The sequence below is a fragment of the Pleurodeles waltl genome, chromosome 5 (genome assembly GCF_031143425.1).
Source record: "Pleurodeles waltl isolate 20211129_DDA chromosome 5, aPleWal1.hap1.20221129, whole genome shotgun sequence".
Lineage (NCBI taxonomy): Eukaryota > Metazoa > Chordata > Amphibia > Caudata > Salamandridae > Pleurodeles > Pleurodeles waltl.
The window spans coordinates 364,589,595-364,594,383 of NC_090444.1; positions in this window are offsets into that span (position 1 = coordinate 364,589,595).

The window sequence follows — 4,789 nt, forward strand, 5'->3', positions numbered from 1 at the left end:
CCTGCATCTCCTTCATTGCCTGTGTGTGATTGAAACTTATTGCTAACAAAAGAAAAGTTAACGCCCATTCCACCATGACTCCCCTGAGATGTCTCACTCTTCAGTCCATGTGTAAAAGCTGCCTGAAATCACCTTTTACTGTTTGGGTTCTTGGTGAGGTACTGCTTGTGAGCGGGGGGGGGGGGTTGTGAGAGAGACAAAGGTGAGAGATTAGTGAGAGTGTTCAGAGAGAATGAGATGAAGAGGGTGGAGAGAGTCTTGTGAGAGGTGATAGAGAAAATAATTAGTAACAGTACAGAGACAGGTGTAGGAGAGACACACAATAAAGAGACATTGTATGATGATAGGTGAGAGAACTAAGGAGGTAGACCGAGGAATAGGTGGCAGCCACAAGAATTGAGACAGTTGAGAAAGTGGTTACAAAGTGACAAAGTAGAATGGGAGATAGGTTATACAAGTTCGGGAGTGAGACAAAGTGGTCATAAGGAGACAGACAAATTAGAAAGAGACAGCTGACGATGAGGTAGTATACAGGTGAGAAAGAGACAGCGTAGAAGAGGTGAGGGACAAGTGACAGATGTTCAAAGAAGATGGGTAAGAAAAGGCAAGTAAGAGAGAGCCATAAGGGGGAAATATGATAAGACCAATGAGAATGAGTCAGTTGAGATAGAGGAGGAGAATGGGTGTGAAAGATACAGCAACAGGTGAGAGAGTTAATAAAAAACAGACAGGTGGGAGAAGAGACAGAAGAAGGGAGGGTGATAGCAGGTCAAAGGTCATTTGACATCATTTCCTGTGATATCATTGGTGTCAAAGGACATATGATGTCACTTCTGTTACCCCTAACATTTTGGTGAATTGACGTCCATGCCTCATCCACCCTAATGTGGCATGCTTCACAGTAGGGTCTCTCCTCACACCCTAACAGCCTGTCGTGATGTGGGCTACAACTCCTGAATCAGGAGGAGCTCTTTGATATTAAACCTGCTTTATGAAAGTCTAAGGTGTGGATGAACTGAGAAGAGTGCAAAGAATGTTATGTGGTGAACTTAAAACTATCTCCTGGTCAGGTCGTAGAACTATATTCTGTCTACGAGGAACAGGATTAAAAACTGTGAAGTGAAGCAGTTAAAATACTCATCCCTGACAGTGTGGATTGGTCAATATGTTTCTGCCCTAAAGTTAACCTTAAATAGGTGTGGCAGGCATTCGTCAGGACCTAATAGAGTCAGTCTGCTATAAAATACAGTGATAAGGTATAAAATTATACTGGTATCAATGGTGATCAACAAACAGCGAAGCAGATTCTCCTCTTGGGGTGTCAGTGAGATAAAAAATAATACATTGTCAGAACATTGTACATTCTTAGGAATCCATGTGTCAATTCTACATGTCCTTACTGTATTCACGGATGAATTTCAGGGTTGGATTCCTATAGTTGAGTCAGGCGTTGAACTCAAGAATAGCATTAACATCACCACTCTACGGACCACCAATATGTCATCAATATATTGGCCCTCATTCTGACCTTGGCGGGCGGCGGAGGCCGCCCGCCAAAGTCCCGCCGTCAGGTTACCGTTCCGCGGTCGAAAGACCGCGGCGGTAATTCTGACTTTCCCGCTGGGCTGGCGGGCGGTCGCCTTCAGACCGCCAGCCAGCCCAGCGGGAAAGAGGCTTCCACGATGAAGCCGGCTCGGAATCGAGCCGGCGGAGTGGAAGCTGTGCGACGGGTGCAGTTGCACCCGTCGCGTATTTCACTGTCTGCGCAGCAGACAGTGAAATACATGTAGGGGCCCTCTTACGGGGGCCCCTGCAATGCCCATGCCAGTGGCATGGGCACTGCAGGGGCCCCCAGGGGCCCCGCGACCCCCCCCTACCGCCATCCGGATCTCGGCGGTCCGACCGCCGGGATCTGGATGGCGGTAGGGGGGGTCGGAATCCCCGCGGCGGTGCAGCAAGCTGCGCCGCCGCGGAGGATTCAATGGGGCCGCGGTACACTGGCGGGACCCCGCCAGTGGTGCCGGTCCGACCGCGGCTTTACCGCCGCGATCGGAATCCCCATTGGAGCACCGCCGGCCTGTCGGCGGTGCTCCCGCGGTCCTCCGCCCTGGCGGTCAAAGACCGCCAGGGTCAGAATGACCACCATTGTTTCCAAAATCTCTGATGTATACTGACAGGGCTCAGATCTGGGTAAGTATGGGCTGTCTCAAAAATAAGCACATGGAGATTAGCCAGATGTGGGGAAAAGGTAATGCCCACAGATGTCCAGGACACCTGTAACAAGAGACCATCCTCAAACTGAAAAAAAGTATTGTCATGGCTAACTTAGCACACTTCATAATGAAAACAATAGGTGTGATGTAGCCATGGGGGCTGTGTAGCAGCACAGACCACATGGTTTCCCAAATTTCGTCCTGAAGAATAGTAGAGAGTAGAGACTGTCAAAAGAAATACAAAAAATCTGTAGTGGTATAAAAAGGCAAATCCTCCAAACTATTTAAGATGTCTTTAGTGTCTTGAAGATGAGATAGCATGGCACCCACTGAGGGTCTTAAAAAATATCTATAATTTATGACAGTGGTTCCAAAAGATATCCAAGGTCAGAAACAATTGGCCTACGGGGGTAGGTGTTGTGGTTTGTCGCTCTTAGGTAATATGTAAAAGGACGGAGTGACGGGCTTGTCTGTTGCCAACAAATCCACCTTTCTCTGAGTAATCTACCCTGCCTCCTTTGCTTCATCCACAAAATGTTTTATTACGGTCTATAACCAGTTGGTAGGATATCATTTCAAGGGACGGTAGTGACCTACATCACTTAACTTTCTAACACTTTCCTCTCTGTATGTCACTGTGTCCAAATTGACTGCCTCTCCCCCTTTATCCGTTGGCGGCTTTAGTGTAGTCAAGGGGTCAATGCCAAAGACCCTTCTTCAAAAGAAATTCAAACATTCTTGATCAAGACATAAAGTTGCTAAATATACATTTTTCAAGTGATCACAAATAAAAGTCTGAATACCATTAGGTAGACGGGAGCTAACATTGAACCTCTTTGCCACAAAAGTAGTAAATTTGCAGCCTTGGAAGTTCCACCAGGAACGGATGCAGATTTGATTCTTTTTGCAATTCAGAAACATTGGCAGTAGTACACTTGTAACCCTGCACTATATGCAAGTTATTGCAAATGTCGTGACATTTTTGGATGGTTGGTATTTCTCAAATATCTTTCTTTCCTTATGGGAAAACCATGTTACCCATTAAGAAACCTAGCACTGCCAAGTGCCACACATCTCGCGTTAGAATAACGCATTTTGGGTCATTTTGCCGCATTACTGCAATGCCTGAGATTGTAACCAAAAGAAACGTGTCCAGAAGTGCGACAAAACTGTGTAGTTCCAGTTCCTCACTTTGCTAGAAGCTCTGAGTACTGTTTATCAAAGTCCACAAGGTAGCTCTAGCGTCCACTGGAGGTATAGGATTCTCGGTATATTGTGAGAAAATATGTATCCTACCGATATTTGTATGGTGCCCTCGTCTTTCTTGCTTCCATTTTGCTCGCGAGAAAGTGTCACTCATAGTCGTTGAAATGCCACTCATAATTACACTGTAATTATGAAAATGACAGACATGGCATCCTGAAACCTTGGCAACTATGGAAACCCCTTCTGCTACACCCAGAGGCTCAATGAAAACTGGGATGGCCCTCTTCTTACTTAAGAGGCTACACTTACCCAGGCAGAACTTCATTAAAAAGTAGGAGTGGGAGCTGTATGGTTTTTAAAAATAAAGGTATCCGATGCAGGGAGTGGGCCCCTGTGCTTCTACATCCACAGAGAATGTGGTTCTCTGTGGATCCATTCCCCCTCACATCCGGAAAGGGGAGTTTCTTGACCCTTTTGCAGGACCAAATATCAGATCATTTCCAGGTTGCAGAATGGTCAGAGATAAGTTTGTGAATGACCTCTCGTGACTTTGTCATTGTGTACCATCCCTCAAGGCAAGCCATGCCTTGATCTGCCGTGCTCTGCCCTCTCTTTACCTCTATGTACTTATTACTGTGTAATTTAGCGTTGTCGTTCCGTACAATCATGCATTAATAAATTATTTACATCTGCCACATAGCCTTCTGTGGATAGGTCAAAGTTGAGCCATTTCAGCCATAATCATATAGTTTTATGGCAGCATTGGCTTTGTGAATTGGACTCATTTTATTTTTATTTCTCCTTTGCAACTGCCAGTTGCCAGGAGACATGAAAACCAGACACAATGGTAAATCTGGCAGCGCCACAAAACGTAGGGATGTGCTGTATTTACAATAGCATGTTTGCCCCTGCACCGGCGCAAAATTTTCTGTTACGCACCAATGCAACCACCCTTGCACCATGGTGCAAGGATGGCTGCGTTGAGGGGGAGATTGTTTTTTGCAGGAAGGGACACCTTCCTCCATGAAAACAATCTTGAATGTCGATTTGCTCCTTCTATGGGTGCGGGAAAATGCAGTACACATAGAAAGAGCACAAAATGAGGAGCAATGAAAGCATTTCTCCTCATTGTGCCACTCTAACGCCAGCCCTGGGGTGGTGTTAGATTTTGGCACTGCCTCAGGTTTACAACAGCTCATAAATCTGGGACAGCATCAAAATGCAATGGGTGATGCTGTACCATGCCCACACCAACACCCATTGCACGCACCATCCACACAAAGTGCTGCATCTGAAGGGGCTGTATTTACAAGGTGGCGTTAACCCACAAAAAGTGGCTTAACACCGCTTTGTAAAAACGCTGCAGTGCA